General features: G+C 44.8%; 22 non-coding genes and 8 pseudogenes across 22 annotated transcripts; all 30 read right to left on the reverse strand.

Moving 5' to 3' along the window:
• Window positions 1-727: 727 nt before the first annotated feature.
• Window positions 728-842, reverse strand: LOC142536013 (5S ribosomal RNA; annotated as a pseudogene).
• Window positions 843-1523: 681 nt separating this feature from the next.
• On the reverse strand, window positions 1524-1639 carry LOC142536003 (5S ribosomal RNA). The gene has a single exon (XR_012817935.1). It is a non-coding gene; the product is annotated as a 5S ribosomal RNA (ribosomal RNA).
• Window positions 1640-2308: 669 nt separating this feature from the next.
• Window positions 2309-2426, reverse strand: LOC142535994 (5S ribosomal RNA). The gene has a single exon (XR_012817926.1). It is a non-coding gene; the product is annotated as a 5S ribosomal RNA (ribosomal RNA).
• Window positions 2427-3105: 679 nt separating this feature from the next.
• LOC142536006 (5S ribosomal RNA) lies at window positions 3106-3220 on the reverse strand. Its single transcript, XR_012817938.1, has one exon. It is a non-coding gene; the product is annotated as a 5S ribosomal RNA (ribosomal RNA).
• A 665-nt stretch (window positions 3221-3885) lies between these two features.
• LOC142535999 (5S ribosomal RNA) lies at window positions 3886-4001 on the reverse strand. Its single transcript, XR_012817931.1, has one exon. It is a non-coding gene; the product is annotated as a 5S ribosomal RNA (ribosomal RNA).
• Window positions 4002-4677: 676 nt separating this feature from the next.
• LOC142536023 (5S ribosomal RNA) lies at window positions 4678-4798 on the reverse strand. The gene has a single exon (XR_012817947.1). It is a non-coding gene; the product is annotated as a 5S ribosomal RNA (ribosomal RNA).
• Window positions 4799-5471: 673 nt separating this feature from the next.
• On the reverse strand, window positions 5472-5589 carry LOC142536005 (5S ribosomal RNA). The gene has a single exon (XR_012817937.1). It is a non-coding gene; the product is annotated as a 5S ribosomal RNA (ribosomal RNA).
• Window positions 5590-6201: 612 nt separating this feature from the next.
• LOC142536021 (5S ribosomal RNA) lies at window positions 6202-6318 on the reverse strand (annotated as a pseudogene).
• Window positions 6319-6917: 599 nt separating this feature from the next.
• On the reverse strand, window positions 6918-7035 carry LOC142535997 (5S ribosomal RNA). The gene has a single exon (XR_012817929.1). It is a non-coding gene; the product is annotated as a 5S ribosomal RNA (ribosomal RNA).
• Window positions 7036-7704: 669 nt separating this feature from the next.
• LOC142536010 (5S ribosomal RNA) lies at window positions 7705-7820 on the reverse strand. Its single transcript, XR_012817942.1, has one exon. It is a non-coding gene; the product is annotated as a 5S ribosomal RNA (ribosomal RNA).
• Window positions 7821-8496: 676 nt separating this feature from the next.
• On the reverse strand, window positions 8497-8614 carry LOC142536016 (5S ribosomal RNA). The gene has a single exon (XR_012817945.1). It is a non-coding gene; the product is annotated as a 5S ribosomal RNA (ribosomal RNA).
• A 680-nt stretch (window positions 8615-9294) lies between these two features.
• LOC142536001 (5S ribosomal RNA) lies at window positions 9295-9411 on the reverse strand. Its single transcript, XR_012817933.1, has one exon. It is a non-coding gene; the product is annotated as a 5S ribosomal RNA (ribosomal RNA).
• A 678-nt stretch (window positions 9412-10089) lies between these two features.
• LOC142536014 (5S ribosomal RNA) lies at window positions 10090-10208 on the reverse strand (annotated as a pseudogene).
• A 683-nt stretch (window positions 10209-10891) lies between these two features.
• On the reverse strand, window positions 10892-11011 carry LOC142536000 (5S ribosomal RNA). Its single transcript, XR_012817932.1, has one exon. It is a non-coding gene; the product is annotated as a 5S ribosomal RNA (ribosomal RNA).
• A 686-nt stretch (window positions 11012-11697) lies between these two features.
• LOC142536011 (5S ribosomal RNA) lies at window positions 11698-11818 on the reverse strand. Its single transcript, XR_012817943.1, has one exon. It is a non-coding gene; the product is annotated as a 5S ribosomal RNA (ribosomal RNA).
• A 1076-nt stretch (window positions 11819-12894) lies between these two features.
• Window positions 12895-13011, reverse strand: LOC142536009 (5S ribosomal RNA). Its single transcript, XR_012817941.1, has one exon. It is a non-coding gene; the product is annotated as a 5S ribosomal RNA (ribosomal RNA).
• A 687-nt stretch (window positions 13012-13698) lies between these two features.
• Window positions 13699-13817, reverse strand: LOC142536007 (5S ribosomal RNA). The gene has a single exon (XR_012817939.1). It is a non-coding gene; the product is annotated as a 5S ribosomal RNA (ribosomal RNA).
• Window positions 13818-14509: 692 nt separating this feature from the next.
• On the reverse strand, window positions 14510-14630 carry LOC142536004 (5S ribosomal RNA). Its single transcript, XR_012817936.1, has one exon. It is a non-coding gene; the product is annotated as a 5S ribosomal RNA (ribosomal RNA).
• Window positions 14631-15697: 1067 nt separating this feature from the next.
• LOC142536018 (5S ribosomal RNA) lies at window positions 15698-15815 on the reverse strand (annotated as a pseudogene).
• Window positions 15816-16499: 684 nt separating this feature from the next.
• Window positions 16500-16618, reverse strand: LOC142536017 (5S ribosomal RNA; annotated as a pseudogene).
• Window positions 16619-17293: 675 nt separating this feature from the next.
• Window positions 17294-17410, reverse strand: LOC142536012 (5S ribosomal RNA). The gene has a single exon (XR_012817944.1). It is a non-coding gene; the product is annotated as a 5S ribosomal RNA (ribosomal RNA).
• A 689-nt stretch (window positions 17411-18099) lies between these two features.
• LOC142536015 (5S ribosomal RNA) lies at window positions 18100-18218 on the reverse strand (annotated as a pseudogene).
• Window positions 18219-18901: 683 nt separating this feature from the next.
• Window positions 18902-19024, reverse strand: LOC142536020 (5S ribosomal RNA; annotated as a pseudogene).
• A 684-nt stretch (window positions 19025-19708) lies between these two features.
• Window positions 19709-19826, reverse strand: LOC142535998 (5S ribosomal RNA). Its single transcript, XR_012817930.1, has one exon. It is a non-coding gene; the product is annotated as a 5S ribosomal RNA (ribosomal RNA).
• Window positions 19827-20505: 679 nt separating this feature from the next.
• Window positions 20506-20624, reverse strand: LOC142536008 (5S ribosomal RNA). Its single transcript, XR_012817940.1, has one exon. It is a non-coding gene; the product is annotated as a 5S ribosomal RNA (ribosomal RNA).
• A 688-nt stretch (window positions 20625-21312) lies between these two features.
• On the reverse strand, window positions 21313-21429 carry LOC142535995 (5S ribosomal RNA). The gene has a single exon (XR_012817927.1). It is a non-coding gene; the product is annotated as a 5S ribosomal RNA (ribosomal RNA).
• Window positions 21430-22130: 701 nt separating this feature from the next.
• On the reverse strand, window positions 22131-22251 carry LOC142536019 (5S ribosomal RNA; annotated as a pseudogene).
• A 695-nt stretch (window positions 22252-22946) lies between these two features.
• Window positions 22947-23062, reverse strand: LOC142536002 (5S ribosomal RNA). Its single transcript, XR_012817934.1, has one exon. It is a non-coding gene; the product is annotated as a 5S ribosomal RNA (ribosomal RNA).
• A 678-nt stretch (window positions 23063-23740) lies between these two features.
• LOC142535996 (5S ribosomal RNA) lies at window positions 23741-23857 on the reverse strand. The gene has a single exon (XR_012817928.1). It is a non-coding gene; the product is annotated as a 5S ribosomal RNA (ribosomal RNA).
• Window positions 23858-24532: 675 nt separating this feature from the next.
• LOC142536022 (5S ribosomal RNA) lies at window positions 24533-24649 on the reverse strand. Its single transcript, XR_012817946.1, has one exon. It is a non-coding gene; the product is annotated as a 5S ribosomal RNA (ribosomal RNA).
• Window positions 24650-25116: the final 467 nt, after the last annotated feature.

Consider the following 25116-nt stretch of genomic DNA (forward strand, 5'->3'; position numbering starts at 1 on the left):
GGAGTTCTGATGGGATCCGGTGCATTAGTGCTGGTATGATCGCACCCGACATTGAGTGGGATGTTTATTCTTATATCCCTCGAGTACGTGTGGAGCGGGGGCGATGGACAACACGCGGCACTGCTCTCGCCCAATCATAACCATGAAGTTAAGCGTTCTGGCGCGATGGCAGAGCTAGGATGGGTGACCTCCCTGGGAAGACCTCGTGTCGCGACCGTTTACGTAAATTATGGATAAAACAGTCGAAATAATTGTTTTTAATGAGTTAACCGTCTCCGGAGTAATCTGCGTCATACCCTTCCGCACAGAACCGGCTCACGACAACAAAAATCGATAAATGTTCCCAGAAAATAGAAAAAAAAATAAGAAGAAGGAAATAACGAATGTAAAGCTATTATTATGCCTGGATACGATAAAATGGAACCGGAATCGAATTTCGAACTTCCTAAGCGGATTTCTCGAGGAAACGAAAGCTTAACAGAAGCGTAAATCGCAAATTAGAGGGTCTTAGAGAAGGAATTCGGCTAAAATCTCGTCAGCTCATTGCGTAGTAATGAGTCTCGTCCGTTTGCCCGTTTACAATCAAATTAGCCTACAATTTTGTCCAAATCCGGCAGTGCCCGAGCTACTTTCATTTCACATGTCTTATCTAGTCCCGATCGAGATTCAGATGATTTGAGCCGAAAATCGTCTGTCAACAAGTAATCAAAAATAGAAAAACACGAAAAGGGTGCAACACGAGGACTTCCAGGGGGTCACCCATCCTAGTACTGCTCTCCCAAGCACGCTTAACTTCGAGTTCTGATGGGATCCGGTGCATTAGTGCTGGTATGATCGCACCCGACATTGAGTGGGATGTTTATTCTTATATCCCTCGAGTACGTGTGGAGCGGGCGGCGATGGACAACACGCGCACTGCTCTCGCCCAATCATAACCATGAAGTTAAGCGTTCTGGCGCGATGGCAGAGCTAGGATGGGTGACCTCCCTGGGAAGACCTCGTGTCGCGACCGTTTACGTAAATTATGGATAAAACAGTCGAAATAATTGTTTTTAATGAGTTAACCGTCTCCGGAGTAATCTGCGTCATACCCTTCCGCACAGAACCGGCTCACGACAACAAAAATCGATAAATGTTCCCAGAAAATAGAAAAAAAAATAAGAAGAAGGAAATAACGAATGTAAAGCTATTATTATGCCTCGGATACGATAAAATGGAACCGGAATCGAATTTCGAACTTCCTAAGCGGATTTCTCGAGGAAACGAAAGCTTAACAGAAGCGTAAATCGCAAATTAGAGGGTCTTAGAGAAGGAATTCGGCTAAAATCTCGTCAGCTCATTGCGTAGTAATGAGTCTCGTCCGTTTGCCCGTTTACAATCAAATTAGCCTACAATTTTGTCCAAATCCGGCAGTGCCCGAGCTACTTTCATTTCACATGTCTTATCTGGTCCCGATCGAGATTCAGATGATTTGAGCCGAAAATCGTCTGTCAACAAGTAATCAAAAATAGAAAAACACGAAAAGGGTGCAACACGAGGACTTCCCAGGGGTCACCCATCCTAGTACTGCTCTCCCAAGCACGCTTAACTTCGGAGTTCTGATGGGATCCGGTGCATTAGTGCTGGTATGATCGCACCCGACATTGAGTGGGATGTTTATTCTTATATCCCTCGAGTACGTGTGGAGCGGGCGGCGATGGACAACACGCGGCACTGCTCTCGCCCAATCATAACCATGAAGTTATGCGTTCTGGCGCGATGGCAGAGCTAGGATGGTTGACCTCCCTGGAAGACCTCGTGTCGCGACCGTTTACGTAAATTATGGATAAAACAGTCGAAATAATTGTTTTTAATGAGTTAACCGTCTCCGGAGTAATCTGCGTCATACCCTTCCGCACAGAACCGGCTCACGACAACAAAAATCGATAAATGTTCCCAGAAAATAGAAAAAAAATAAGAAGAAGGAAATAACGAATGTAAAGCTATTATTATGCCTGGGATACGATAAAATGGAACCGGAATCGAATTTCGAACTTCCTAAGCGGATTTCTCGAGGAAACGAAAGCTTAACAGAAGCGGTAAATCGCAAATTAGAGGGTCTTAGAGAAGCAATTCGGCTAAAATCTCGTCAGCTCATTGCGTAGTGACTTTGCCCGTTTACAATCAAATTAGCCTACAATTTTGTCCAAATCCGGCAGTGCCCGAGCTACTTTCATTTCACCTGTCTTATCTGGTCCCGATCGAGATTCAGATGATTTGAGCCGAAAATCGTCTGTCAACAAGTAATCAAAAATAGAAAAACACGAAAAGGGTGCAACACGAGGACTTCCCAGGGGTCACCCATCCTAGTACTGCTCTCGCCCAAGCACGCTTAACTTCGGAGTTCTGATGGGATCCGGTGCATTAGTGCTGGTATGATCGCACCCGACATTGAGTGGGATGTTTATTCTTATATCCCTCGAGTACGTGTGGAGCGGGCGGCGATGGACAACACGCGGCACTGCTCTCGCCCAATCATAACCATGAAGTTAAGCGTTCTGGCGCGATGGCAGAGCTAGGATGGGTGACCTCCCTGGAAAGACCTCGTGTCGCGACCGTTTACGTAAATTATGGATAAAACAGTCGAAATAATTGTTTTTAATGAGTTAACCGTCTCCGGAGTAATCTGCGTCATACCCTTCCGCACAGAACCGGCTCACGACAACAAAAATCGATAAATGTTCCCAGAAAAGAAAAAAAAAAGAAGAAGGAAATAACGAATGTAAAGCTATTATTATGCCTGGGATACGATAAAATGGAACCGGAATCGAATTTCGAACTTCCTAAGCGGATTTCTCGAGGAAACGAAAGCTTAACAGAAGCTGTAAATCGCAAATTAGAGGGTCTTAGAGAAGGAATTCGGCTAAAATCTCGTCAGCTCATTGCGTAGTAATGAGTCTCGTCCGTTTGCCCGTTTACAATCAAATTAGCCTACAATTTTGTCCAAATCCGGCAGTGCCCGAGCTACTTTCATTTCACATGTCTTATCTGGTCCCGATCGAGATTCAGATGATTTGAGCCGAAAATCGTCTGTCAACAAGTAATCAAAAATAGAAAAACACGAAAAGGGTGCAACACGAGGACCCAGGGGTCACCCATCCTAGTACTGCTCTCGCCCAAGCACGCTTAACTTCGGAGTTCTGATGGGATCCGGTGCATTAGTGCTGGTATGATCGCACCCGACATTGAGTGGGATGTTTATTCTTATATCCCTCGAGTACGTGTGGAGCGGGCGGCGATGGACAACACGCGGCACTGCTCTCGCCCAATCATAACCATGAAGTTAAGCGTTCTGGCGCGATGGCAGAGCTAGGATGGGTGACCTCCCTGGAAGACCTCGTGTCGCGACCGTTTACGTAAATTATGGATAAAACAGTCGAAATAATTGTTTTTAATGAGTTAACCGTCTCCGGAGTAATCTGCGTCATACCCTTCCGCACAGAACCGGCTCACGACAACAAAAATCGATAAATGTTCCCGGAAAATAGAAAAAAAATAACGAATGTAAAGCTATTATTATGCCTGGGATACGATAAAATGGAACCGGAATCGAATTTCGAACTTCCTAAGCGGATTTCTCGAGGAAACGAAAGCTTAACAGAAGCGTAAATCGCAAATTAGAGGGTCTTAGAGAAGGAATTCGGCTAAAATCTCGTCAGCTCATTGCGTAGTAATGAGTCTCGTCCGTTTGCCCGTTTACAATCAAATTAGCCTACAATTTTGTCCAAATCCGGCAGTACCCGAGCTACTTTCATTTCACATGTCTTATCTGGTCCCGATCGAGATTCAGATGATTTGAGCCGAAAATCGTCTGTCAACAAGTAATCAAAAATAGAAAAACACGAAAAGGTGCAACACGAGACTTCCCAGGGTCACCCATCCTAGTACTGCTCTCGCCCAAGCACGCTTAACTTCGGAGTTCTGATGGGATCCGGTGCATTAGTGCTGGTATGATCGCACCCGACATTGAGTGGGATGTTTATTCTTATATCCCTCGAGTACGTGTGGAGCGGGCGGCGATGGACAACACGCGGCACTGCTCTCGCCTAATCATAACCATGAAGTTAAGCGTTCTGGCGATGGCAGAGCTAGGATGGGTGACCTCCATGGGAAGACCTCGTGTCGCGACCGTTTACGTAAATTATGGATAAAACAGTCGAAATAATTGTTTTTAATGAGTTAACCTCTCCGGAGTAATCTGCGTCATACCCTTCCGCACAGAACCGGCTCACGACAACAAAAATCGATAAATGTTCCCAGAAAATAGAAAAAAAATAAGAAGAAGGAAATAACGAATGTAAAGCTATTATTATGCCTGGAATACGATAAAATGGAACCGGAATCGAATTTCGAACTTCCTAAGCGGATTTCTCGAGGAAACGAAAGCTTAACAGAAGCGGTAAATCGCAAATTAGAGGGTCTTAGAGAAGGAATTCGGCTAAAATCTCGTCAGCTCATTGCGTAGTATAATCTCGTCCGTTTGCCCGTTTACAATCAAATTAGCCTACAATTTTGTCCAAATCCGGCAGTGCCCGAGCTACTTTCATTTCACATGTCTTATCTGGTCCCGATCGAGATTCAGATGATTTGAGCCGAAAATCGTCTGTCAACAAGTAATCAAAATAGAAAAACACGAAAAGGGTGCAACACGAGGACTTCCCAGGGGGTCACCCATCCTAGTACTGCTCTCTCGCCCAAGCACGCTTAACTTCGGAGTTCTGATGGGATCCGGTGCATTAGTGCTGGTATGATCGCACCCGACATTGAGTGGATGTTTATTCTTATATCCCGAGTACGTGTGGAGCGGCGCGCGATGGACAACACGGCACTGCTCTCGCCCAATCATAACCATGAAGTTAAGCGTTCTGGCGCGATGGCAGAGCTAGGATGGGTGACCTCCCTGGGAAGACCTCGTGTCGCGACCGTTTACGTAAATTATGGATAAAACAGTCGAAATAATTGTTTTTAATGAGTTAACCGTCTCCGGAGTAATCTGCGTCATACCCTTCCGCACAGAACCGGCTCACGACAACAAAAATCGATAAATGTTCCCAGAAAATAGAAAAAAAATAAGAAGAAGGAAATAACGAATGTAAAGCTATTATGCCTGGGATACGATAAAATGGAACCGGAATCGAATTTCGAACTTCCTAAGCGGATTTCTCGAGGAAACGAAAGCTTAACAGAAGCGGTAAATCGCAAATTAGAGGTCTTAGAGAAGGAATTCGGCTAAAATCTCGTCAGCTCATTGCATAGTTATGAGTCTCGTCCGTTTGCCCGTTTACAATCAAATTAGCCTACAATTTTGTCCAAATCCGGCAGTGCCCGAGCTACTTTCATTTCACATGTCTTATCTGGTCCCGATCGAGATTCAGATGATTTGAGCCGAAAATCGTCTGTCAACAAGTAATCAAAAATAGAAAAACACGAAAAGGGTGCAACACGAGGACTTCCCAGGGGTCACCCATCCTAGTACTGCTCTCGCCCAAGCACGCTTAACTTCGGAGTTCTGATGGGATCCGGTGCATTAGTGCTGGTATGATCGCACCCGACATTGAGTGGGATGTTTATTCTTATATCCCTCGAGTACGTGTGGAGCGGGCGGCGATGGACAACACGCGGCACTGCTCTCGCCCAATCATAACCATGAAGTTAAGCGTTCTGGCGCGATGGCAGAGCTAGGATGGGTGACCTCCCTGGGAAGACCTCGTGTCGCGACGTTTACGTAAATTATGGATAAAACAGTCGAAATAATTGTTTTTAATGAGTTAACCGTCTCCGGAGTAATCTGCGTCATACCCTTCCGCACAGAACCGGCTCACGACAACAAAAATCGATAAATGTTCCCAGAAAATAGAAAAAAAATAAGAAGGAAATAACGAATGTAAAGCTATTATTATGCCTGGGATACATAAAATGGAACCGGAATCGAATTTCGAACTTCCTAAGCGGATTTCGAGAAACGAAAGCTTAACAGAAGCGTTAAATCGCAAATTAGAGGGTCTTAGAGAAGGAATTCGGCTAAAATCTCGTCAGCTCATTGCGTAGAATGAGTCTCGTCCGTTTGCCTTTACAATCAAATTAGCCTACAATTTTGTCCAAATCCGGCAGTGCCCGAGCTACTTTCATTTCACATGTCTTATCTGGTCCCGATCGAGATTCAGATTATTTAAGCCAAAATCCCAGGGGGTCACCCATCCTAGTACTGCTCTCGCCCAAGCACGCTTAACTTCGGAGTTTGATGGGATCCGGTGCATTAGTGCTGGTATGATCGCACCCGACATTGAGTGGGATGTTTATTCTTATATCCCTCGAGTACGTGTGGAGCGCGGCGATGGACAACACGCGGCACTGCTCTCGCCCAATCATAACCATGAAGTTAAGCGTTCTGGCGCGATGGCAGAGCTAGGATGGGTGACCTCCCTGGGAAGACCTCGTGTCGCGACTTTACGTAAATTATGATAAACAGTCGAAATACGTATTATGGATAAACAGTCGAAATAATTGTTTTTATGAGTTAACCGTCTCCGAGTAATCTGCGTCATACCCTTCCGCACAGAACCGGCTCACGACAACAAAAATCGATAAATGTTCCCAGAAAATAGAAAAAAAATAAGAAGAAGGAAATAACGAATGTAAAGCTATATTATGCCTGGAATACGAAAAATGGAACCGGAATCGAATTTCGTTCGAACTTTCTAAGCGGATTTCTCGTCCGTTTGCCCGTTTACAATCAAATTAGCCTACAATTTTGTCCAAATCCGGCAGTGCCCGAGCTACTTTCATTTCACATGTCTTATCTGGTCCCGATCGAGATTCAGATGATTTGAGCCGAAAATCGTCTGTCAACAAGTAATCAAAAATAGAAAAACACGAAAAGGGTGCAACACGAGGACTTCCCAGGGGGTCACCCATCCTAGTACTGCTCTCGCCCAAGCACGCTTAACTTCGAGTTCTGATGGGATCCGGTGCATTAGTGCTGGTATGATCGCACCCGACATTGAGTGGGATGTTTATTCTTATATCCCTCGAGTACGTGTGGCGGGCGGCGATGGACAACACGCGGCACTGCTCGCCCAATCATAACCATGAAGTTAAGCGTTCTGGCGCGATGGCAGAGCTAGGATGGGTGACCTCCCTGGGAAGACCTCGTGTCGCGACCGTTACGTAAATTATGATAAAACAGTCGAAATAATTGTTTTTTGAGTTAACCGTCTCCGGAGTAATCTGCGTCATACCCTTCCGCACAGAACCGGCTCACGACAACAAAAATCGATAAATGTTCCCAGAAAATAGAAAAAAATAAGAAGAAGAAAAACGAATGTAAAGCTATTATTATGCCTGGGATACGATAAAATGGAACCAATCGAATTTCGAACTTCCTAAGCGGATTTCTCGAGGAAACGAAAGCTTAACAGAAGCGTAAATCGCAAATTAGAGGGTCTTAGAGAAGGAATTCGGCTAAAATCTCGTCAGCTCATTGCGTAGTAATGAGTCTCGTCCGTTTGCCCGTTTACAATCAAATTAGCCTACAATTTTGTCCAAATCCGGCAGTGCCCGAGCTACTTTCATTTCACATGTCTTATCTGGTCCCGATCGAGATTCAGTTGATTTGAGCCGAAAATCGTCTGTCAACAAGTAATCAAAAATAGAAAAACACGAAAAGTGGTGCAACACGAGGACTTCCCAGGGGTCACCCATCCTAGTACTGCTCTGCCCAAGCACGCTTAACTTCGGAGTTCTGATGGGATCCGTGCATTAGTGCTGGTATGATCGCACCCGGCATTGAGTGGGATGTTTATTCTTATATCCCTCGAGTACGTGTGGAGCGGCGGCGATGGACAACACGCGGCACTGCTCTGGCCCAATCATAACCATGAAGTTAAGCGTTCTGGCGCGATGGCAGAGGTAGGATGGGTGACCTCCCTGGGAAGACCTCGTGTCGCGACCGTTTACGTAAATTATGGATAAAACAGTCGAAATAATTGTTTTTAATGAGTTAACCGTCTCCGGAGTAATCTGCGTCATACCCTTCCGCACAGAACCGGCTCACGACAACAAAACGATAAATGTTCCCAGAAAATAGAAAAAAAATAAGAAGAAGGAAATAACGAATGTAAAGCTATTATTATGCCTGGATACGATAAAATGGAACCGGAATCGAATTTCGAACTTCCTAAGCGGATTTCTCGAGGAAACGAAAGCTTAACAGAAGCGGTAAATCGCAAATTGAGGGTCTTAGAGAAGGAATTCGGCTAAAATCTCGTCAGCTCATTGCGTAGTAATGAGTCTCGTCCGTTTGCCCGTTTACAATCAAATTAGCCTACAATTTTGTCCAAATCCGGCAGTGCCCGAGCTACTTTCATTTCACATGTCTTATCTGGTCCCGATCGAGATTCAGATGATTTGAGCCGAAAATCGTCTGTCAACAAGTAATCAAAATAGAAAAACACGAAAAGGGTGCAACACGAGGACTTCCCAGGGGTCACCCATCCTAGTACTGCTCTCGCCCAAGCACGCTTAACTTCGGAGTTCTGATGGGATCCGGTGCATTAGTGCTGGTATGATCGCACCCGACATTGAGTGGGATGTTTATTCTTATATCCCTCGAGTACGTGTGGAGCGGGCGGCGATGGACAACACGCGGCACTGCTCTCGCCCAATCATAACCTTGAAGTTAAGCGTTCTGGCGCGATGGCAGAGCTAGGATGGGTGACCTCCCTGGGAAGACCTCGTGTCGCGACCGTTTACGTAAATTATGAATAAAACAGTCGAAATAATTGTTTTTAATGAGTTAACCGTCTCCGGAGTAATCTGCGTCATACCCTTCCGCACAGAACCGGCTCACGACAACAAAACTCGATAAATGTTCCCAGAAAATAGAAAAAAAATAAGAAGAAGGAAATAACGAATGTAAAGCTATTATTATGCCTGGGATACGATAAAATGGAACCGGAATCGAATTTCGAACTTCCTAAGCGGATTTCTCGAGGAAACGAAAGCTTAACAGAAGCGTAAATCGCAAATTAGAGGGTCTTAGAGAAGGAATTCGGCTAAAATCTCGTCAGCTCATTGCGTAGTAATGAGTCTCGTCCGTTTGCCCGTTTACAATCAAATTAGCCTACAATTTTGTCCAAATCCGGCAGTGCCCGAGCTACTTTCATTTCACATGTCTTATCTGGTCCCGATCGAATTCAGATGATTTGAGCCGAAAATCGTCTGTCAACAAGTAATCAAAAATAGAAAAACACGAAAAGGGTGCAACACGAGGACTTCCCAGGGGTCACCCATCCTAGTACTGCTCTCGCCCAAGCAGCTTAACTTCGGAGTTCTGATGGGATCCGGTGCATTAGTGCTGGTATGATCGCACCCGACATTGAGTGGGATGTTTATTCTTATATCCCTCGAGTACGTGTGGAGCGGGCGGCGATGGACAACACGCGGCACTGCTCTCGCCCAATCATAACCATGAAGTTAAGCGTTCTGGCGCGATGGCAGAGCTAGGATGGGTGACCTCCCTGGGAAGACCTCGTGTCGCGACCGTTTACGTAAATTATGGATAAAACAGTCGAAATAATTGTTTTTAATGAGTTAACCGTCTCCGGAGTAATCTGCGTCATACCCTTCCGCACAGAACCGGCTCACGACAACAAAAATCGATAAATGTTCCCAGAAAATAGAAAAAAAATAAGAAGAAGGAAATAACGAATGTAAAGCTATTATTATGCCTGGATACGATAAAATGGAACCGGAATCGAATTTCGAACTTCCTAAGCGGATTTCTCGAGGAAACGAAAGCTTAACAGAAGCGTAAATCGCAAATTAGAGGGTCTTAGAGAAGGAATTCGGCTAAAATCTCGTCAGCTCATTGCGTAGTAATGAGTCTCGTCCGTTTGCCCGTTTACAATCAAATTAGCCTACAATTTTGTCCAAATCCGGCAGTGCCCGAGCTACTTTCATTTCACATGTCTTATCTGGTCCCGATCGGATTCAGATGATTTGAGCCGAAAATCGTCTGTCAACAAGTAATCAAAAATAGAAAAACACGAAAAGGGGCAACACGAGGACTTCCCAGGGGGTCACCCATCCTAGTACTGCTCTCGCCGCCCAAGGCTTAACTTCGGAGTTCTGATGGGATCCGGTGCATTAGTGCTGGTATGATCGCACCCGACATTGAGTGGGATGTTTATTCTTATATCCCTCGAGTACGTGTGGAGCGGGCGGCGATGGACAACACGCGGCACTGCTCTCGCCCAATCATAACCATGAAGTTAAGCGTTCTGGCGCGATGGCAGAGCTAGGATGGGTGACCTCCCTGGGAAGACCTCGTGTCGCGACCGTTTACGTAAATTATGGATAAAACAGTCGAAATAATTGTTTTTAATGAGTTAACCGTCTCCGAGTAATCTGCGGTCATAACCCTTCCGCACAGAACCGGCTCACGACAACAAAAATCGATAAATGTTCCTAGAAATAGAAAAAAAAATAAGAAGAAGGAAATAAAATGTAATCTATTATTATGCCTGGGATACGATAAAATGGAACCGGAATCGAATTTCGAACTTCCTAAGCGGATTTCTCGATGGAAACGAAGCTTAACAGAAGCGGTAAATCGCAAATTAGAGGGTCTTAGAGAAGGAATTCGGCTAAAATCTCGTCAGCTCATTGCGTAGTAATGAGTCTCGTCCGTTTGCCCGTTTACAATCAAATTAGCCTACAATTTTTGTCCAAATCCGGCAGTGCCCGAGCTACTTTCATTTCACATGTCTTATCTGGTCCCGATCGAGATTCAGATGATTTGAGCCGAAAATCGTCTGTCAACAAGTAATCAAAAATAGAAAAACACGAAAAGGGGGTGCAACACGAGGACTTCCTAGGGGGTCACCCATTCTAGTACTTGCTCTCGTCCAAGCACGCTTAACTTCGGAGTTCTGATGGGATCCAGTGCATTAGTGCTGGTATGATCGCACCCGACATTGTGTGGAATGTTTATTCTTATATCCCTCGAGTACGTGTGGAGCAGGGCGGCGATGGACAACACGCGGCACTGCTCTCGCCCAATCATAACCATGAAGTTAAGCGTTCTGGCGCGATGGCAGAGGTAGGATGGGGTGAACCTCCCTGGGAAGACCTCGTGTCGCGACCGTTTCACGTAAATTATGGATAAAACAGTCGAAATAATTGTTTTAATGAGTTAACAGTCTCCGGAGTAACTGCGTCATACCCTTCCGCACAGAACCGGCTCACGACAACAAAAATCGATAAATGTTCCCAGAAAATAGAAAAAAAAATAAGAAGAAGGAAATAACGAAATGTAAAGCTATTATTATGCCTGGGATACGATAAAATGGAACCGGAATCGAATTTCGAACTTCCTAAGCAGATTTCTCGAGGAAACGAAAGCTTAACAGAAGCGGTAAATCGCAAATTAGAGGGTCTTAGAGAAGGGAATTCGGCTAAAATCTCGTCAGCTCATTGCGTAGAAATAAGTCTCGTCCGTTTGCCCGTTTACAATCAAATTAGCCTAAATTTTGTCCAAATCCGGCAGTGCCCGAGCTACTTTTATTTCACATGTCTTATCTGGTACCGATCGAGATTCAGATGATTTGAGCCGAAAATCGTCTGTCAACAAGTAATCAAAATAGAAAAACACGAAAAAGGGTGCAACACGAGGACTTCCCAGGGGGTCACCCACCCTAGTACTGCTCCAGCTCCAAGCACGCTAAACTTCGGAGTTCTGATGGGATCACGGTGCATTAGTGCTGGTATGATCGCACCCGACATGAGTGGGATGTTTCTTCTTATATCCCTCGAGTACGTGTGGGACGGGCGGCGATGGACAACACGCCGGCACTGCTCTCGCCCAATCATAACCATGAAGTTAAGCGTTCTGGCGCGATGGCAGAGCTAGGATGGGTGACCATCCCTGGGAAGACCTCGTCTGTCGCGATCGTTTACCGTGAATTATGGATTAAAACAGTTGAATTAATTGTTTTTAATGTGTTAACCTTCTCCGGAGTAATCTGCGTCATACCCTTCCGCACAGAACCGGCTCACGACAACAAAAATCGATAAACGTTCCCAGAAAATAGAAAAAAAAATAAGAAGAAGGAAATAACGAATGTAAAGCTATTATTATGCCTGGGATACGATAAAATGGAACCGGAATCGAATTTCGAACTTCCTAAGCGGATTTCTCGAGGAAACGAAAGCTTAATAGAAGCGGTAAATCGCAAATTAGAGGGTCTTAGAGAAGGAAATTCGGCTTAAAATCTCGTCAGCTCATTGCGTAGTAATGAAGTCTCGTCCGTTGCCCCGTTTACAATCAAATTAGCCCTACAATTTTGTCCAAATCGGCAGTGCCCGAGCTACTTTCATTTCACATGTCTTATCTGTCCCCGATCGAGATTCAGATGATTTGAGCCGAAAATCGTCTGTCAACAAGTAATCAAAAATAGAAAAACACGAAAAGGGTGAAACACGAGGACAACCTAGGGGTAAATAACGATGTAAAGCTATTATTATGCCTAGGGATACGATAAAATGGAACTGGAATCGAATTTCGAACTTCCTAAGCGGATTTCTCGAGGAAGCGAAAGCTTAACAGAAGCGGTAAATCGCAAATTAGAGGGTTTAGAGAAGGAATTCGTCTAAAATCTCGTCAGCTCATTGCGTAGTAATGAGTCTCGTCCGTTTACCCGTTTACAATCAAATTAGCCTACAATTTTGTCCAAATCCGGCAGTGCCCGAGCTACTTTCATTTCACATGTCTTATCTGGTCCCGATCGAGATTCAGATGATTTGAGCCGAAAATCGTTTGTCAACAAGTAATCAAAAATAGCAAAAACACGATAAAGGGTGCAACACGAGGACTTCCAGGGGGTCACCCATCCTAGTACTGCTCTTGCCCAAGCACTCTTAACTCCGAGTTCTGTTGGGATCCGGTGCATTAGTGCTGGTATGATCGCACCCGACATTGAGTGGGATGTTATTCTAATATCCCTCGAGTACGTGTGGAGCTGGGCGACGATGGACAACACGCGGCACTGCTCTCGCCCCATCATAACCATGAAGTTAAGCGTTCTGGCGCGATGGCAGAGCTAGGATGGGTGACCTCCCTGGAGAGACCTCATGCCGCGACCGGTTACGTAAATTATGGTTAAAACAGTCGAAATAATTGGTTTTTAATGAGTTAACCGTCTCCGGAGTAATCTGCGTCATACCCATCCACACAGAACCGGCTCACGACAACAAAAATCGATAAATGTTCCCAGAAAATAGAAAAAAAAAATAAGAAGAAGGAAATAACGAATGTAAAGCTATTATTATGCTTGGTATACGATAAAATGGAACCGGAATCGAATTTCGAACTTCCTAAGAGGATTTCTCGAGGAAACGAAAGCTTAAGATAAGAGGTAAAATCGCAAATTAGAGGGTCTTAGAGAAGGATTTCGGCTAAAATCTCGTCAGCTCATTGCGTAGTAATGTGTCTCGTCCGTTTTGCCCGTTTACAATCAAATTAGCCTACAATTTTGTCCAAATCCGGCAGTGCCCGAGCTACTTTTCATTTCACATGTCTTATCTGGTCTCGATCGAGATTCAGATGATTTGAGCCGAAAATCGTCTGTCAACAAGTAATCAAAAATAGAAAACAAGAAAAGGGTGCAACACGAGGACTTCCCAGGAGGTCACCGATCCTAGTACTGCTCTCGTCCAAGCACGCTTAACTTCGGAGTTCTGATGGGATCCATGGCATTAGTGCTGGTATGATCGCACGCCGACATTGAGTGGGATGTTTATTCTTATATCCCTCGAGTACGTGTGGAGCAAGGCGGCGATGGACAACACGCGGCACTGCTCTCGCCCCAATCATAACCATGAAGTTAAGCGTTCTTGCGCGATGGCAGAGCTTAGGATGGTGACCTCCCTGGGAAGACCTCGTGTTCGCGACGTTTACCGTAAATTATGGATAAAACAGTCGAAATAACTGTTTTTAATGATGAGTTAACCGTCTCTGGAGTAATCTGCGTCATACCCTTCCGCACAGAACCGGCTCACGACAACAAAAATCGATAACTGTTCCCAGAAATTAGAAAAAAAAATAAGAAGAAGAAATAACGAATGTAAAGCTATTATTATGCCTGAGATACAATTAAAATGGAACCGGAATCGAATTTCGAACTTCCTAAGCGGATTTCTCGAGGAAACGAAACTTAACAGAAGCGGTAAATCGCAAAAATAAAGGGTCTTAGAGAAGGAATTCGGCTAAAATCTCGTCAGCTCATTGCGTAGTAATGAGTCTCGTCCGTTTGCCCGTTTACAATCAAATTAGCCTACAATTTTGTCCAAATCCGGCAGTGCCCGAGCTACTTTCATTTCACATGTCTTATCTGGTCCCCGATCGAGATTCAGATGATTTGAGCCGAAAATCGTCTGTCAACAAGTAATCAAAAATAGAAAAAACACGAAAAGGGTGCAACACGAAGGACTTCCCTGGGGGTCACCCATCCTAGTACTGCTCACGCCCAAGCACGCTTAACTTCGGAATTCTGATGGGAATCCGGTGCATTAGTGCTGGTATGATCGCACCCACATTGAGTGGGATGTTTATTCTTATATCCCTCGAGTACGTGTGGAGCGGGCGGCGATGGACAACACGCGGCACTGCTCTCGCCCAATCATAACCATGAAGTTAAGCGTTCTGGCGCGATGGTAGAGCTAGGATGGGTGACCTCCCTGGGAGGCCTCGTGTCGCGATCGTTTAAGTAAATTATGGATAAAACAGTCGAAATAATTGTTTTTAATGAGTTAACCGCCTCCGGAGTAATCTGCGTCATACCCTTCCGCACAGAACCGGCTCACGACAACAAAAATCGATAAACGTTCCCAGAAAATAGAAAAAAAAAATAAGAAAAAGGAAATAACGAATGTAAAGCTATTATTATGTCTGGGATACGATAAAATGGAACCGGAATCGTAATTTCGAACTTCCTAAGCGGATTTCTCGAGGAAACGAAAGCTTACAGAAGCGGTAAATAGCAAATTAGAGGGTCTTAGAGAAGGAATTCGGCTAAAATCTCGTCAAGCTTCATTGCGTAGTAATGAATCTCGTCCGTTGCCCGTTTACAATCAAATTAGGCCACAATTTGTCCAATCGGCAGTGCCCGAGCTACTTTCATTTCACATGTCCGTATCTGGTCCCGATCGAGATTCAGATGATTTGAGCCAAAATCGTCTTTCAACAAGTAATCAAAATAGAAAAACACGAAAGGGGTGAAACACGAGGACACCTAGGGGTAAATACGATGTAAAGCTATTATGTATGCCTGAGATACGATAAAATGGAACTGGAATCGAATTTCGAACGTCTAAGCGGATTTCTCGAGGAAGCGACAGCTTAACAGAAGCCCGGTAAAAGCAAATTAGAGGGCTTAGAGAAGGAATTCGGCTAAAATCTCGTCACAGCTCATTTGCGTAGTAATGAGTCCTCGCTCCGTTTGCCCGTTTACACATCAAATTAGCCTACAATTTTGTCCAAATCCAGCAGTGCCCGAGCTACTTTCCTTTCACGGTCTTATCTGGTCCCGATCGAGATTTCAGATGATTTGAACCGAAAATCGTTTGTCAACAAGTAATCAAAAATAGAAAAACACGAAAAAGGGTGCAACACGAGACTCTTCCAGGGGGTCACCCATCCTAGTATGCTCTCGGCCTAAGCACGCTTAACTTCGGAGTTTGTTGGGATCCGGTGCATTAGTGCTGGTATGATCGCACCCGACATTGAGTGGGATGTTTATTCTTATATCCCTCGAGTACGTGTGGTAGCGGGCGGCGATGGACAACACGCGGCACTGCGTTCGCCCATCATAACCATGAAGTTAAGCGTTCTGGCGTGATGGCAGAGCTAGGATGGCTGACCTCCTGGCGAAAACCTCGTGTCGCGACCCGGTTACGTAAATTATGGTTAAAACAGTCGAAATAATTGTTTTTAATGAGTTAACCGTCTCCGGAGTAATCTGCGTCATACCCATCCGCACAGAACCGGCTCACGCAAACAAAAATCGATAAATGTTCCCAGAAAATAGAAAAAAAGATAAGAAGAAGGAAATAACGAATGTAAAGCTATTATTATGCTTGGGATACGATAAAATGGAACCGGAATCGAATTTCGAACTTCCTAAGCCGGATTTCTCGAGAAACGAAAGCTTAAGAGAAGAGGTAATCGCAAATTAGAGGGTCTTAGAGAAGGATTTTGTCTAAAATCTCGTCAGCTCATTGCGTAGTAATGTGTCTCCTCCGTTTTGCCCGTTTACAATCAAATTAGCCTACAATTTTGTCCAAATCTGGCAGTGTCCGAGCTACTTTCATTTCACATGTCTTATCTAGTCCGATCGAGATTCAGATGATTTGAGCCGAACATCGTCTGTCAACAAATAATCAAAAATAGAAAAACAAGAAAATGGGTGCAACACGAGGACTTCCCAGAAGGTCACCGATCCTAGTACTGCTCTCGTCCAAGCACGCTTAACTTCGGAGTTCTGATGGGATCCCATGGCATTAGTGTGGTATGATCGCACCCGCACATTGAGTGGGATGTTTATTCTTATATCCTCGAGTACGTGTGGAGGCAAGCGGCGATGGACAACACGCGACACTGCTCTTCGCCCAATCATAACCATGAAGTAAGCGTTCTGGCGCGATGGCAGAGCTAGGATGGGTGACCTCCCTGGGAAGACCTCGTGTCGCGACCGGTTACGTAAATTATGGTTAAACCAGTCGAAATAATGTTTTTTAATGAGTTAACCGTTCCGGAGTAATCTGCGTCATACCCTTCCGCACAGAACCGGCTCACGACAACAAAAATCGATAAATGTTCCCCGAAATAGAAAAAAAATAAAGAATGGAAATAACGAATGTAAGCTATATTATGCCTGGGATACGATAAAATGGAACCGGAATCGAATTTCGAACTTCCTAAGCGGATTTCTCGAGGACAAAAAAGCTTCAGAGAAGAGGTAAAATCGCAATTAGAGGGTCTTAGAGAAGGATTTCGTCTAAAATCTCGTCAGCTCATTGCGTAGAAATGTGTCTCGTCCGTTTGCCGTTACAATCAAATTAGCCTACAATTTTGTCCAATCCTGGCAGTGCCCGAGCTACTTTCATTTCACATGTCTTATCTGGTCCCAATCGAGATTCAGATTATTTGAGCGAAAATCGTCTGTCAACAGTAATCAAAAATAGAAAAACACGAAAAGGGGTGCACACGAGGACTTCCCAGGAGGTAAGCCATCTAGTACTTGCTCCGCCCAAGCACGCTTAACTTCGGAGTTCTAATGGGATCCGGTGGATTAGTGCTGGTATGATCGCACCCTGACATTGAGTGGGATGTTTATTCTTATACTCTCGAGTACGTGTGGAGCGGGCGGCGATGGACAACACGCGGACCACTGCTCTCCGCCCAATCATAACCATGAAGTTAAGCGTTCTGGCGCGATTGCAGAGCTAGGATGGGTGACCTCCCTGGGAAGACCTCGTGTCCGCGACCGTTTACGTAAATTATGGATAAAACAGTCGAAATAATTGTTTTTAATGAGGTAACCGTATCCGGAGTAATCTGCGTCATACCCTTCCGCACAGAACCGGTTCACGACAACAAAAATCGATAAATGTTCGAAGAAAATAGAAAAAAAATAAGAAGCAAGGAAATAACGAATGTAAAGCTATTATTATGACTGGGATACGATAAATGGAACCGGAATCGAATTTCGAACTTCCTAAGCGGATTTCCCGAGAAACGAAAGCTTAACAGAAGCGTTAAATCGCAAATTAGAGGGTTCTTAGAGAAGGAATTTCGGCTAAATCGTCCGTCAGCTTCATTGCGTAGAATGAGTCTCGTCCGTTTTGCTCGTTTACAATCAAATTAGCCTACAATTTTGTCCAAATCTGGCAGTGGCCGAGCTACTTTCATTTCACATGTCTTATCTGGTCCCGATCGAGATTCAGATGATTTGAGCCGGAAAATCGTCTGTCAACAAGTAATCAAAAATAGAAAACCCGAAAAGGGGTCAACACGAGAACTTCCTAGGAGGTCACCCATCCTAGTACTGCTCTCGCCAAGCACGCTTAACTTCAAAGTTCTGATGGGATCCGGTGCATTAGTGCTGGGTATGATCGGCACCCGACATTGAGTGGGATGTTTATTCTTATATCCCTCGAGTACGTGTGGAGCATGTGGCGATGGACAACACGCGGCACTGCTGTCTGCCCAATCATAACCACGAAGTTAAGCGTCTCTGCGCGATGGCAGAGGTAGGATGGGTGACCTCCCTGGGAAGACCTCGTGTCGCGATCGTTACGGTAAATTATGGATAAAACAGTCGAAATAATTGTTTTAAATTAGTTAACCGTCTCCGGAAGTATCTGCGTCATACCCTCCGCACAGAACGGCTCACGACAACAAAAATCGATAAATGTTCCCAGAAATAGAAAAAAAATAAGAAGAAGGAATCACGATGTAAAGCTACTATTATGCCTGGGATCCGATAAAATGGAACCGGATCGCATTCGACACTTCCTAAGCGTGAATTTCTCGAGGAAACGAAAGCTTAATAGAACGTGTAATCGCAAATTAGAGGGTCTTAGAGAAGGAATTTCGGCTAAAATCTCGTCAGCTCATTGCGTAGTAATGAGTCTCGTCCGTTTGCCCTTGTTTACAATCAAATTAGCCTACAATTTTGTCCAAATCCGGCAGTGCCCGAGCTACTTTCATTCACATGTCTTATCTGGTCACCGATCGAGATTCAGATGATTTGAGCCGAAAATCGTCTGTCAACAAGTAATCAAAATAGAAAAACCCGAAAAGGGGTTGCAACACGAGGACTTCCCAGGAGGTCACCCCATCGTAGTACTGCTCTCTCCCCAAGCACGCTTGATTTTCAGAGTTCTGATGGGATTCATGTGCATTAGTGCTGTTATGATCGCAACCGACTATTGAGTGGGATGTTTATTTCTATATCCCTCGAGTACGTGTGGAGCGGGGGTGGCGATGGACAACACGCGGCACTGCTCTCGCCCAATCATAACCACGAAGTAAGCGTTCTGGCGCGATGGCAGAGGTAGGATGGGTGACCCTCCCTGGGAAGACCTCGTGTCGCGATCGTTTACGTAAATTATGGATAAAACAGTCGAAATAATTATTTTTAATTAGTTAAACATCTCCGGAGTAATCTGCGTCATACCTTCCGCACAGAACCGGCGCACGACAACAAAAATCGATAACTGTTCCCAGAAGAAAATAGAAAAAAATAAGAAGAAGGAAATAACGAATGTAAAGCTATTATTATGCTGGGATACGATAAAATGGAACCGGAATCGAATTTCGAACTTCCTAAGCGGATTTCTCGAGGAAACGAAAGCTTAACAGAAGCGGTAAATCGCAAATTGAGGGTCTAGAGAAGGAATTCGGCTAAAATCTCGTCAGCTCATTGCGTAGTAATGAGTCTCGTCCGTTTGCCCGTTTTACAATCAAATTAGCCTACAATTTTGTCCAAATCCGCAGTGCACGAGCTACTTTCATTTCACATGTCATATTTGGTCCCGATCGAGATTCAGATGATTTGAGCCGAAAATCGTCTGTCAACAAGTAATCAAAAATAGAAAAACACGAAAAGTGGTGCAACACGAGGACTTCCCAGGGGTCAGCCATCCTAGTACTGCTCTCGCCCAAGCACGCTTAACTTCGGAGTTCTGATGGGATCCGGTGCATTAGTGCTGGTATGATCGCACCCGACATTGAGTGGGATGTTCTTATATCCCTCGAGTACGTGTGGAGCGGGCGGCGATGGACAACACGCGGCACTGCTCTCGCCCAATCATAACCATGAAGTTAAGCGTTCTGGCGCGATGGCAGAGGTAGGATGGGTGACCTCCCTGGGAAGACCTCGTGTCGCGATCGTTTACGTAAATTATGGATAAAACAGTCGAAATAATTTTTTAATAGTTAACCGTCTCCGGAGTAATCTGCGTCATACCCTTCCGCACAGAACCGGCTCACGACAACAAAAATCGATAAATGTTCCCAGAAAATAGAAAAAAAATAAGAAGAAGGAAATAACGAATGTAAGCTATTATTATAGCCTGGGATACGATAAAATGGAACCAGGAATCGAATTTCGCACTTCCTAAGCGGATTTCTCGATGAATGAAAGCTTAACAGAAGCGGTAAATCGCAAATTAGAGGGTCTTAGAGAAGGAATTCGGCTAAATCTCGTCAGCTCATTGCCGGTAGTAATGAGTCCCGTCCGTTTTGCCCGTTTACAATCAAATTAGCCTACAATTTTGTCCAAATCCGGACAGTGCCCGAGCTACTTTCATTTCACATGTCTTATCTGGGTCCCGATCGAGATTCAGGATGATTGAGCCGAAATCGTCTGTCAACAAGTAATCAAAAATAGAACAACACGAAAAAGGGTGCAACACGAGGACTTCTCAGGGTGTCACCCATCCTAGTATGCTCTCGCCCAAGCACTGCTTAACTTCGGAGTTCTGATGGGATCCGGTGCATTAGTGCTGGTATGATCGCACACCGACATTGATGTGGGATGTTTATTCTTATATCCCCTCGAGTACGTGTGGAGCGGGCGGCGATGGACAACACGCGGCACTGCTCTCGGCCCAATCATAAACATGAAGTTAATCAGTTCTGGCGCGATGGCGAGGCTAGGATGGGTGACCTCCTGGAAGACCTCGTGTCGCGACCTGTTTACGTAAATTATGATAAAACAGTCCAAATAATTGTTTTAATGAGTTAACCTCTCCGGAGTAATCTGCGTCATACCCTTCCCGCACAGAACCGGCTCACGACAACAAAAATCGATAAATGTTCCAGAAAATAGAAAAAAAAATAACGAAGAAGGAAAATAACGATGTAAAGCTATTATATATGCCTGGGATACGATAAAATGGAACCGGAATCGAATTTCAGAACTTCCTAAGCGGATTTCTCGAGGAAACGAAAGCTTAACAGAAGCGTTTAAATCGCAAATTAGAGGGTCTTAGAGAAGGAATTCGGCTAAAATCTCGTCAGCTCATTGCGTGTAATGAGTCGCGTCGGTTTGCCCGTTTACAATCAAATTAGCCTACAATTTTGTCCAAATCCGGCAGTGCCCGAGCTACTTTCATTTCACATGTCTTATCTGGTCCCGATCGAGATTCAGATGATTTGAGCCGAAAATCGTCTGTCAACAAGTAATCAAAAATAGAAAAACACGAAAAGGGGTGCAACACGAGGACTTCCAGGGGTCACCCATCCTAGTACTGCTCTCGCCCAAGCACGCTTAACTTCGGAGTTCTGATGGGATCCGGTGCATTAGTGCTGGTATGATCGCACCCGACATTGAGTGGGATGTTTATTCTTATATCCCTCGAGTACGTGTGGAGCGGGCGGCGATGGACAACACGCGGCACTGCTCTCGCCCAATCATAACCAGAAGTTAAGCGTTCTGGCGCGATGGCAGAGGTAGGATGGGTGACCTCCCTGGGAAGACCTCGTGTCACGCGTTTACGTAAATTATGGATAAAACAGTCGAAATAATTGTTTTTAATAGTTAACCATCTCCGGAGTAATCTGGTCATACCCTTCCGCACAGAACCGGCCGCACGGACAACAAAAAATCGATAAATGTTCCCAGAAAATAGAAAAAAAATAAGAAGAAGGAAATTAACGAATGTAAAGCTATTATTCCATGCCCTGAGAGACGATAAATGGAACCGGAATCGGGGAATTTCGAACTCCTAAGCGGATTTCTCGAGGTAAACTAAAGCTTAACATAAGCGTTAAATCGCATAATTAGATGGGTCCATTAGAGAAGGAAATTCGGCTAAAATCTCGTCAGCTCATTGCGTAGTAATGAGTCTCGTCCGTTTGCCTCGTTCTACAATCCAATTAGCCTACAATTTTGTCCGAATCCCTGGCAGTGCCCGAGCTACGTTGATTCCATGTCCTTAATCATGGGCACGATCCGAGATTCAGATGATTTGAGCCGAAAATCGTCTAGTCAACAAAGTAATCAAAAATAGAAAAACACGACAAAGGGGTGCAACACAGGACTTCCTAGGGGGTCGGTCCACCCATCCTATTACTGCTCTCGCCCAAGCACGCTTAACTTCTAAGTTCTGATGGGATCGGTGCATTAGTGCTGGTATGATGCACCCGACATTGAGTGGGATGTTTATTCTTATATCCCTCGAGTACTGTGTGGACGGGGCGGCGATGGACAACACGCGGCACACTGCTTTCGCCCAATCATAACCACGAGTTAAGCGTTCTGGCGCGGATGGCAAGAGGTTAGTATGGGTGACCTCCCTGGGAAGACCTCGTGTCGCGATCGTTACGTTAAATTATGGATAAACATAGTCGAAATAATTGTTTTAAATTAGTTAACCGTCTCCGGCAGTAATCTGCGTCATACCCTTCCGCACAGACCGGCTCACGACAACAAAAATCGATAAATGTTCCCAGAAAATAGAAAAAAAAATAAGAAGAAGGAAATCAACGAATGTAAAGCTATATTAGTATGCCGGGATACGATAAAATGGAACCGGAATCGAATTTCGAAACTTCTAAGCGGATTTCTCGAGAGGAAACTGAAAGCTTAACAGAAGCGGTAAATCGCAAATTAGAGGGTCTTAGAGAAGGAATTCGGCTAAAATCTCGTCAGCTCATTGCGTAGTAATGAGTCTCGTCCGTTTGCCCGTTTACAATCAAATTAGCCTACAATTTTGTCCAAATCCGGCAGTGCCCGAGCTACTTTCATTTCACATGTCTTATCTGGTCCCGATCGAGATTCAGATGATTTGAGCCGAAAATCGTCTGTCAACAAGTAATCAAAAATAGAAAAACACGAAAAAGGGTGCAACACGAGGACTTCCCAGGGGGTCACCCATCCTAGTACTGCTCTCCAAGCACGCTTAACTTCGGAGTTCTGATGGGATCCGGTGCATTAGTGCTGGTATGATCGCACCCGACATTGAGTGGGATGTTTATTCTTATATCCCTCGAGTACGTGTGGAGCGGGCGGCGAGGGACAACACGCGGCAATGCTTTCGCCCAATCATAACCATGAAGTTAAGCGTTCTGGCGCGATGGCAGAGTAGGATGGGTGACCTCCCTGGGAAGACCTCGTGTCGCGCGTTTACGTAAATTATGGATAAAACAGTCGAAATAATGTTTTTAATGAGTTAACCGTCTCCGGAGTAATCTGCGTCATACCCTTCCGCACAGAACCGGCTCACGACAACAAAAATCGATAAATGTTCCCAGAAAATAGAAAAAAAAATAAGAAGAAGGAAATAACGAATGTAAAGCTATTATTATGCCTGGGATACGATAAAATGGAACCGGAATCGAATTTCGAACTTCCTAAGCGGATTTCTCGAGGAAACGAAAGCTTAACAGAAGCGGTAAATCGCAAATTAGAGGGTCTTAGAGAAGGAATTCGGCTAAAATCTCGTCAGCTCATTGCGTAGTAATGAGTCTCGTCCGTTTGCCGTTTACAATCAAATTAGCCTACAATTTTGTCCAAATCCGGCAGTGCCCGAGCTACTTTCATTTCACATGTCTTATCTGGTCCCGATCGAGATTCTGATGATTTGAGCCGAAAATCGTCTGTCAACAAGTAATCAAAAATAGAAAAACACGAAAAGGGTGCAACACGAGGACTTCCAGGGGTCACCCATCCTAGTACTGCTCTCGCCCAAGCACGCTTAACTTCGGAGTTCTGATGGGATCCGGTGCATTAGTGCTGGTATGATCGCACCCGACATTGAGTGGGATGTTTATTCTTATATCCCTCGAGTGTGGAGCGGGCGGCGATGGACAACACGCGGCACTGCTCTCGCCCAATCATAACCATGAAGTTAAGCGTTCTGGCGCGATGGCAGAGTAGGATGGGTGACCTCCCTGGGAAGACCTCGTGTCGCGATCGTTTACGTAAATTATGGATAAAACAGTCGAAATAATTTTTTAATAGTTAACCGTCTCCGGAGTAATCTGCGTCATACCCTTCCGCACAGAACCGGCTCACGACAACAAAAATCGATAAATGTTCCCAGAAAATAGAAAAAAAAATAAGAAGAAGGAAATAACGAATGTAAAGCTATTATTATGCCTGGGATACGATAAAATGGAACCGGAATCGAATTTCGAACTTCCTAAGCGGATTTCTCGAGGAAACGAAAGCTTAACAGAAGCGGTAAATCGCAAATTAGAGGGTCTTAGAGAAGGAATTCGGCTAAAATCTCGTCAGCTCATTGCGTAGTAATGAGTCTCGTCCGTTTGCCGTTTACAATCAAATTAGCCTACAATTTTGTCCAAATCCGGCAGTGCCCGAGCTACTTTCATTTCACATGTCTTATCTGGTCCCGATCGAGATTCAGATGATTTGAGCCGAAAATCGTCTGTCAACAAGTAATCAAAAATAGAAAAACACGAAAAAGGGTGCAACACGAGGACTTCCCAGGGGGTCACCCCCTAGTACTGCTCTCGCCCAAGCACGCTTAACTTCGGAGTTCTGATGGGATCCGGTGCATTAGTGCTGGTATGATCGCACCCGACATTGAGTGGGATGTTTATTTTATATCCCTCGAGTACGTGTGGAGCGGGCGGCGATGGACAACACGCGGCACTGCTCTCGCCCAAATAACACGAAGTTAAGCGTTCTGGCGCGATGGCAGAGTAGGATGGGTGACCCCTGGAAGACCTCGTGTCGACCGTTTACGTAATTATGGATAAAACAGTCGAAATAATTTTTTAATGAGTTAACCGTCTCCGGAGTAATCTGCGTCATACCCTTGCACAGAACCGGCTCACGACAAAAAAATCGATAAATGTTCCCAGAAATATAAAAAAAAAAAATAAGAAGAGGAAAATAACGAATGTAAAGCTATTATTATGCCTGGGATACGATAAAATGGAACGGAATCGAATTTCGAACTTCCTAAGCGGATTTCTCGAGGAAACGAAAGCTTAACAGAAGCGGTAAATCGCAAATTAGAGGGTCTTAGAGAAGGAATTCGGCT

The sequence above is a fragment of the Primulina tabacum genome, unplaced genomic scaffold (assembly GCF_025594145.1).
Source record: "Primulina tabacum isolate GXHZ01 unplaced genomic scaffold, ASM2559414v2 Contig1184, whole genome shotgun sequence".
Taxonomy (NCBI): Eukaryota; Viridiplantae; Streptophyta; class Magnoliopsida; order Lamiales; family Gesneriaceae; genus Primulina; species Primulina tabacum.